We start from the raw sequence: 9,269 nt of genomic DNA on the forward strand, positions 1-9,269 counted from the left end.
TGTGTCGTCCAACAGAGAGAAAGAACTCCAGCTTATATCCTGGGGCTTGTTTTTCCAACACACAGAGAGAGAAGAGGCTTGACTCGTTTTTCAGTTCAGAGAGAGGATGTGTTTTCGTGGCTTCTCGTTTTCAGAACTCCCAGCTCAGATGCAGAACGTTTATCCATGAGGTTGGTTTCTTCCTGCGCCTCTGCTTTCCAGAAGAATCAAGAGTGAGACCTTGGGGGTCAGAAGTGACATGGGTAGGCCTCAGCTCGGGCTGGCACTGGCCTGGGGCTCCTTTTCATCTTGCAGGTGGAATTCAAGTCCACCGGCAATTGTTGACGCGAGGTCTGGTACTGGACACAGCAAGGGGCAGAGGCAGGTCCAAGCCCATCCCCTGTGCCCGGGGCCCACGGAGGTGGGTGGGAGGTCTGCGCGAGGACCCGGCTCACGGCAGAGTCTCAGGCATCGGGGTCAGGAGGGGCTGGGGGGCGGGGGGCGGGGTGGTGGGTTGCAGTGGGAGAGTGCCTCTTCTCTGGCCCAGAGCACGGAACTCTGATGCTGCTCTTCGCTCCGTGGGCTCACGGAGTGTTCCCAGCGTCCGGGCCAGACCCTGGCAGAGGCGGGTGTCTTGTCTATAGGAGCAGAGCCCCGGAGCAGCTCTGGGTCGGCGGGGGACTGAGGAGCTGGGGAGCGAGGTCAGGGGCAGTGGGGACTGTGGGGAAGCGGGGCTTCTTGCTTCCAACATTGAGAGACGGTGGAAACGCAACTGTTTCTGTAACAGTGTCGTGGGAACCCAGCTGTGTGGGGACTTTCCAGTCACTTTCCCATCACTCCCTGGTAAAGATGAGAGAAGCGAGCAGACAGCGGGTGCTGCAGAAGGGGGTGGGTGCCGCCCGCTTCCCACGGAGGACTTTGGATGGCTTGCGGCTTTCGAGAGCCCAGAGGATGACCTCACGTGACTGGACGACGGTTTTGGGCAGGTGGCTCCGTGACCATGAGCCTGAAATCCTAAGCACAGCTTTGGGCTCAGGAGCCCCTCGTGTTCCTGAGGTTCCAGGTTCCAGGTGTCCTGACTCGGGGTTCGGTCACGGAGCACCCCACCTCCTCCTTCCTCGTCTGCACGAAAACCAGGGGTTGAGCTGGGCCTTTCCTTAGACCTTCAAGGATGGTGAGAAACAGCAAATTTATTTCTTCCTACCTTGAGCATTACTTTCTGGATTATTTGGTTACATTTGGGTTTTTAACTAAACAATTCTAAAGTAGGTTTTGTTAGTCTTATTCTTAGGAAAATAAATGATTAAAATTAAACTGCAAATCATCTGATTAATAAAATCGACCAATTTTACTGAAAGTATTTAGCTTTTTAAAACAAGGTATTTGAATTATGTCTGTTCAGCCGTATCAGTACAACTTTTCTTTCTCTGTTTCCTTTGCTGACTATCATGGCTCAATAGGACATTGTGACCTGGTCACAGAACTGGGAGAAAGCAACTGTGGTGTTGACAAACAGCAGGGACGCCTGTGAGCAGCGGCCAAGTGTCACAGCGAGCATCATTCCAAGCACCAGCTCACATTTCTGCAATAATGCTGGCGTGGGTACTGATGTTAGGCCTACTTTACAGACACGAAGCCTGGGGTCCAGAGGAGGTGAGCAGTGAACCGTCTGTGCCCACTCCCGCCCACTACTTTGAAGATGAGGAGTATTCACCCCCTGCACCTGGGGCAGTGCCCCCTTCTCAGTGTTGGGCTGTGGGGTCTGGTGAGTGCCTGACACGCTGAAGGCACCCAGAACATCAGCTGAGGGAGCAGCGGCTTAGCTGCAGGATGGACGACCAGCTGGCGTGAACCATCCAGGGTCTGCAGCCTGGAATGATGCGTGAGAAAATGTGACCTAGAAAAAATGGATAGGAGAGTGTGTTTCCATAGCTGAGGCTGCAGTTAAGGAGCTTTTTTCTACGGGTGCTGGACAGAGCCTGGCATCTCGAGGATTTGGCCTTACTTCCTGGACCTAAGGGAGGGCGGCTCTGTCTTTGCCTTGCTCTCCCTGTCTGTGGTCGCTTTGCCTTGGCTCCTGACAGTTCGAGAGGTTCTGGGTCCATAGAAGCTCTTATTTGGGTTAATGTGAAAGTTTTGATTTCTGGGGCTTTGTATCTCCAGGTAAACGTTAGAGTCAGTTTGTCAGTTTCTGTAAAGTTGCCTGCTGGGGTTTTGGTTGGGATGATGAAGCTGGAAAGAACAGACAACTGGGCCCTACAGAGTCCCCTTATCCGTGGACGTGTATTTAGATACTGTTTGATTTCGTCACCAGAGCCTTGTGTTCCGCACACGTGGCTCATCCATGCCTTGTCAACAGGCACCAGCACATTCTCTTTTCTGGATGCCAATGTGAGCGGCAACGCGTTTTTATTTCCAAATTCCACTTGCTCATTACTGGAAGCATTGACTTTCTACCCGTTATTTTTCCACTTTAAACCTACCGTCCTAGTTGCTAACAAGGCCGTCACACAGTGATGCTTAATTAAAAATTGGATTTTGAAAGATCCGAGGTTTGGCTAAGGATTCCCCGCGAGTATGGAAGACGGCTTGGAAAGACTTTAATTCCCTGAAGCCGCAGGGCCACATCATCGCGTGACTTCACTTCTATTTCATGGGGGATGTTTTCTCTCTGTCATCATGGGACTCAGCCCTCTTGCCACCCCGGCCAGAAGGGCGTGGCCTTGACCTCATCTTGCCTCTGGCGGGACCTCACTTTGACGTGGCTTCCTCCTCCCTGGGTGGAGGGCGCACTCCTCCCTGACACGTCAGTTTTGGAAGGAAAACCTTGAAGAATGATTCTTAGCAATTACCATGCGGTATTTGAAGGACGCAGGAGTCATGCTCTCAGGGGTTTTGTTTGGTCAGAGGACTGTCAGCTTCTTACGTGCCTCTCCAGGATGGTGGAAGGTCTGGATGCGCTGTGCTGGTTTCTAGAAGGAGAAAACATAGGTGCTAAGAAATATCTGGGGTCCTGAATAACAGTGATTCGAGCTCCGTTAGCATTGCTAAATCACGTGGTGCTGTGATTATGTGGCCTGAGTATGTTCTTTCGCCCTCAAAACTCAGCCGACAACCGGCCGCCTCAGCCGACCTGAGCGGGCAGCAGCAGGGCGTTCGCACCCCTCGCCTTCCTGGGGAGTGGCTGTGCCGGGGTCCCCCTGGTCAGGGTTTCCTCCCGGTTTTGTGAGGGGTGGGGGGAAGGCAGCATGAGGAGGGTCGCCTCAGGCGGGCGCTTTTGCCCGTCCTCCCCCAGGGGCACCTCTGTCAGGTGGCAGGACGCCCTCACGTGAACTGGGCGAGGGGGGCTTCGTCCAGGCGGCACTCCCACCTGCTGGAGGAAAGTGACGAGGAGGCAGGGAGGGTGCTGGGAGGGCAGGCCCCGAGGGCGTGATCACACTCACACCAACGTGTCCACATCACACACCACCCCGCGCCCCTCACCCAACACGACCACACTCACACACAACATGCCCCTCACCCAACACGACCACACTCACACACAACCCTGTGCCCCTCACCCAAGAGGCCAATCCCAGCAGGTCCAGGAGGTCCTGCAGCCTCACTGGCCCCTTTGCTGCATTTCCAGGTTGATCAAAATTGCACTCAGAAGGCCTCTGTCTCGCCAAGGCTAGGCTCAGCAGCCTGACTCCAAACTGCGTCCCTCTCCCAGCTTCCTGCATCGCGGGAGTGGCCCGGAGGCGCTGAGACGTGCTGGCTGTGAATTGGAAGGAAGTGGCTTCTTTCACTGAGACCTTTCTGAACGGGCCAGGACCGCACTCTAGAACGGATGGAAGCCCCTCATGTGAAGGCTGGTCTTTGCGGTATAATTCTCTCTGCAGAAGGCAGAGCACTGGAGCGAGCAGGCAGAGGTCTGGCGACCCCGTGACGTGGTGTAGGAGAGCGTGAGGGCTTTCCTGGCTCACAGTTCAGTTGCCACCACTGGCTCAAGACGGTGTTTTTGTTTTTCAACAAAATGGGTGAGGGATTAGCGAGGTGCTGGGGGCAGCACGTGGGGGCGTCGCTCTGGAAGACTAGCAAAGCGGCCGGCGTGGCTGCGGGTGGGGTTTGCCTGCTTTTCAGGCTGCTTGGCTCCTTCCGTTTTTCAAAGCTTCCTACTAACAGTAAACTGCATGCAGCAGTTTGCCTCTGCGTCAACAGAGTCAGGGTCTCGGATATCATTTACAAATAAAAGACTGATGTTTGTCTCAGAAAACGCAAAGGCAAGAGGCCATTTCTGAGCACCCGAAGTGTGAACATTACTGCAAATTACAGGGCACATCTGGGGCTAAGAGAATGACTTTTTCGGGGTAGCTGTGAAGCTGATGCAGAGAAGGCAATGGCACCCCACTCCAGTACTTTTGCCTGGAGAATCCCATGGACAGAGGAGCCTGGTAGGCTGCAGTCCATGGGGTCGCTGAGAGTCGGATATGACTGAGCGACTTCACTTTCACTTTTCACTCTCATGCATTGGAGAAGGAAATGGCAACCCACTCCAGTGTTCTTGCCTGGAGAATCCCAGGGACCAGGGAGCCCGGTGGGCTCCTGTCTATGGGGTCGCACAGAGTCGGACACGACTGAAGTGACTTAGCAGCAGCAGTGAGGCTGATGGTGCTGGTGTTTCCTTCTGGGGGTCAGGGAAGGGGAAAGCTCATCTATGGAAGGCTTTCTTCATGTCCCCCGGGGTCTCTGACTGCATCTGGCCTGCATCTAGGGACCAAGTGACAGCGTTCATGGGCATACATCTCATTTCAGCTTGCCGTGACTGAAGTTTGACTCGGTTCTTGGTCAGAAGTGTTTTACTGATATTGGTTGAAACTCGTCTGGTTTGTGCGTTTGTCTCCCCAGCGTGGGTGCGTTCATACGGTGGAATAAACACGTATTGAGTAAATGCAGTGACATGTTTGTGCACAACACGGACGAGACGTAAGACAGTCTTGGGACAGACAAGGTCACTTGGAAACAGCTATATCCAGAGCTCTAGCTCCAGGGAGTTTCCAGGAGTAAGAGGGATGGTCCACGTAATCAGACTGGGTGGCGTCGCCTGAGGGGGCCGTGTGGGGAGGTGGTCCCGCCTTAAGTCTTACTGGACTTTTTTTGGCCATGGCACAGTGTGTTGGGCCTTAGTTCCTTGACCAGGAATGAAACTCATGTCCCCTAAAGTGGAAGGCGGTCTTTCCCATTGGACCACAAGGAAAAGCCCTCACCTGGCATCTTAATACCTGGGGGCAGGAAGTGACTCCTTGGGAGTGGGGCGGTGAGATGCTCGTCACGATGCTGTTGACGAGGGTCTCTATTCCAAGGCCCACTGCTTTTCCTCATTTGCAGTAGGTGTAGGGTGGAGCTTGGTGTGCCCCAGGGCAGAACCAGAGACTCCCCTGAGAACAGCCTGGGCCCCCAGTGATCGCGGCTCTAAAATGGATGCTCCAAGGCCTCGGAGAAGAGGGTCTCTGAGAGGCTGGCAGGGAGGGCGCACTGCCACTCGCCCCAAGGCTCGGGGAATGGGAGCAGGGCCCTCCCCACGTCTCCAGGGACGCGCCACCTGCAGAGAGACTCCTGAGGGTCATCAGGGTCTGTCCTAGGACTTTAACTGGGCACTCCTCCTGCCTGGCAAGCGAGGGCTTCCTCTTTTTAATTTTTTTTATTTTTAATTGAAGGATAATGGCTTGACAACATTGGTTTAATTTCTGCCGTACATCAAGATGAATTAGCCATAGGCATACATATGTCCCCTCCCTCTTAAACCTCCCTCCCACCTCCCACCCAGCGAGGGCTTCTTTGAAGAGCGTTGTCTGAATAAGAAGAGTTGGAACATCCTGTCTGTATTTGTGTGCAGAGAGGTAGGGGCGTGGGGTCCCTAGGAGGGGAGGTTGGCACCCTGCCCCCTCACCATCCCCCCGGATGCCCTGCACTGCCTCCCAGGGGAGCACAGACATCAGGGGACCCCAGGCTTGACTTTGAGGACACTGCACTGGAGGCAGCCCTGGGCGGGGTGGGGGTGCTGGGGGCTGGAGGGGTGAGCTGAGGTCAGATGCCCCCTGAAAGTTTACTCAGCTCAAACTAAACCATCCAGGACCTGAGATGAAGCTACGTCCGTACCTGGAAGGGGCAGGAGCAGGGAGCCTGCCCAGGTGTGGTCCCGAGGCAGGGAGGTGCGTGTGGGGACCTCGAGGGAAAGGATGTCGACTCGGACGGCATCCGGCCTTGTCCAGACCCAGCCGGCCAGCACCCGGGCTGCCCGAGGCCACGGCCTGTCACTCCCCTCTTCTCCTGGGTGGGTGACGACACGGCCTGGGGGGGCCCGGAGCAGTGTCACCCCCTCCCCGGTCACAGATGTGCTCTGGACCTGCCTCAGGGGCCTGTGGATCCCGGGGAGGGTCACAGTGCCCGCTCCCCCCAGACCCGTCACATATGGTTCTCAAATAGGCACGGCAATCTTATGGATAGGTTTAGATAATTTATTTGAAGACCTGCAGGACATTTGGTCCTGTCCAATACGTGAACTGTGAACTTTCAGATGTTCAAGCTGGTTTTAGAAAAGGCAGAGGAACCAGAGATCAAATTGCCAACATCTGCTGGATCATCGAAAAAGCAAGAGAGTTCCAGAAAAACATCTATTTCTGCTTTATTGAGTATGCCAAAGCCTTTGACTGTGTGGATCACAATAAACTGTGGAAAATTATTCAAGAGATGGGAATACCAGACCACCTGACCTGCATATAGGTTTCTTAAGAGGACATGGAACAACAGACTGGTCCCAAATAGGAAAAGGAGTACGTCAAGGCTGTATATTGTCACCCTGCTTATCTAACTTATCTGCAGAGTACATCATGAGAAATGTTGGGCTGGAAGAAGCACAAGCTGGAATCAAGATTGCCGGGAGAAATATCAATAACTTCAGATATGCAGATGACACCACCCTTATGGCAGAAAGTGAAGAGGAACTAAACAGCCTCTTGTGAAAGAGGAGAGTGAAAAAGTTTTCTTAAAGCTCAACATTCAGAAAACGAAGATCATGGCATCCGGTCCCATCACTTTATGGGAAATAGATGGGTAAACAGTGGAAACAGTGTCAGACTTTATTTTTGGGGGCTCCAAAATCACTGCAGATGGTGGCTGTAGTCATGAAATTAAAAGACGCTTACTCCTTGGAAGGAAAGTTATGACCAAACTAGACAGCATATTCAAAAGCAGAGATATTACTTTGCCGACTAAGGTCCATCTAGTCAAGGCTATGATTTTTCCAGTCATGTATGGATGTGAGAGTTGGACTGTGAAGAAGGCTTAGCACCAAAGAATTGATGCTTTTGAACTGTGGTGTTGGAAAAGATGCTTGTGACTCCCTTGGACTTCAAGGAGATCCAACCAGTCCATCCTAAAGGAGATCAGCCCTGGGATTTCTTTGGAAGGACTGATGCTGAAGCTGAAACTCCAGTACTTTGGCCATCTCATGCGAAGAGCTGACTCATTGGAAAAGACTCTGATGCTGGGAGGGATTGGGGGCAGGAGGAGAAGGGGATGACCGAGGATGAGATGGTTGGATGGCATCACCGACTCGATGGACATGAGTTTGGGTGGACTCCGGGAGTTGGCGATGGACAGGGAGGCCTGGCGTGCTGTGATTCGTGGGGTTGCAAAGAGTCGGACACGACTGAGCGACTGAACTGAACTGAACTGAACTGAACTGAAAGTGCCCACTCAGATGCTTGGTCCCTGTGAAAAGGTCTTTAAAGTTTCACCACAGTTTTTTGTATGTCCATCACATCCCAATGAAATGCTGTAAAAGAATAAAATGAAATTAAAAAATTCTACGGTCCCTTGGCATATTCCATTTAGTGTTTTCGCCGCAAAGAGCACATCTTCCCAAACTGCACATCTTCCCAAACTGCACTTTACTCTTAAAGCTATGTCTGCCTTATTTGAAAATAAGGCCCACATATCAAAAAAGGGCCAATTATGGAAGATCTCCCCAAAGAGAATCAGGAAAATTCTCCAGTTGCTACTTAGAGGGCCGACTCCTGCGAGAAAGTGTCAGATGCAGAGGTTTCCGAAATCCCACCAAGTTTCCCCTGGTGGCCGAGCAGGATGGGCAGCAGTGGGGAGGCTGCGGCCAGGCCAGCGACCGCCTTGGGGGGTGCGGGCAACCCAGTTCTGAGATGCGAGGCAAATTTCCAAACTCCTCACTCCGTGTCCCTGGGCTCCGCCTGAAGGGGTGCGTGTTACCTGAGGGCAGGGTGCTGGGAGCCCAACAGTTACGTGGTGCGCCTGAGGCCCTGCCACCCAGATCGCTCTCGGTCAGTGTCAAGCGTGGCTGGGGTGGCTGCCCTGGGCTCAGCACGCGTCCCTCAAGAGGCCACACAGGGCTCCACCTACAGCGTGCACCTCAGGGGTGCTCACGACGCGCAGCGCTCGTCAGTTTCAGGACATTTTCGCCCCCGCCCCGCCGGCTGTCACCCTCCACTCCTGGCCCTGCCTTGAGAACCACAAACCTTCCCTCGGCGGGTCTGCCGGTTCTCCAGGTTTCACACAAATGGAATCCTGCTCTCTGTGCTCCTTTGTGACTAATAATACGTTTTTGAGCTCATTTGGTGCCAGTAAAGATCAAATGAGATAAAGTCTGTGTACATAAATTCATGCTCTATTATTAAATTTTGATCATTTGGCCTGGGTTTTGTCCTGCCCCCAATGGCGGCTGTTTATGATAAATATGTCCTTTCATCTGTCCCCATAACAGTAATTAGTCAAAAATAAATCAGCAGCTAAAGGTCTGCTGAAAATTGTCCGGTGGCCCCTCAAACTTGCAATTGATTTCCTCTCATTTTGGTTCAGTTCCAGCTGAAGCAGCGGGGGCAGGGACGCCTGGCAGGACGCGGTCCCAGGCTGGTTTGGATGTGGGCGCTGACCTTGGTGGGTGGCCCTGTGCGCAGAGCAAGGGCATCTTGGAAGCTGCATCACTCTCAGGGCCTCTGTGGGCACGAGCAGGGAGCAGGGGCCACTGACGACGTGGGCAGTGCCGGGCCGGGGCGGGAATCGAGGCTCGGGAAACACTCTGTGTGCTAGACCCCCACGCCCCTCACCTCCTCCGACTTCTGCTGGGCTGTTGTTCGGAGGGAAGAGGCAACAGGGCAGAACCAGGGAAATGTCTCGGGCAGAACCCAAGTCCTTTGGAGACAGGAGGAGCTGGAGGTCCCAGGCTAATCTTCAAGTCATCTGGGGCAGGCGGGACTGTGTCTGTTCCCAAGGTAAAAACT

The 9,269-nt window shown here is 53.6% G+C and overlaps 1 long non-coding RNA gene across 1 annotated transcript; it reads left to right on the top strand.

Moving 5' to 3' along the window:
• The first annotated feature begins 746 nt into the window (after positions 1 to 746).
• LOC121820223 (uncharacterized) lies at positions 747 to 7,826 on the top strand. The gene is made up of 2 exons (XR_006060708.2): positions 747 to 1,153; positions 1,440 to 7,826. It is a non-coding gene; the product is annotated as an uncharacterized LOC121820223 (long non-coding RNA).
• Positions 7,827 to 9,269: the final 1,443 nt, after the last annotated feature.

The sequence above is a fragment of the Ovis aries genome, chromosome 8, assembly GCF_016772045.2.
Source record: "Ovis aries strain OAR_USU_Benz2616 breed Rambouillet chromosome 8, ARS-UI_Ramb_v3.0, whole genome shotgun sequence".
Taxonomy (NCBI): Eukaryota; Metazoa; Chordata; class Mammalia; order Artiodactyla; family Bovidae; genus Ovis; species Ovis aries.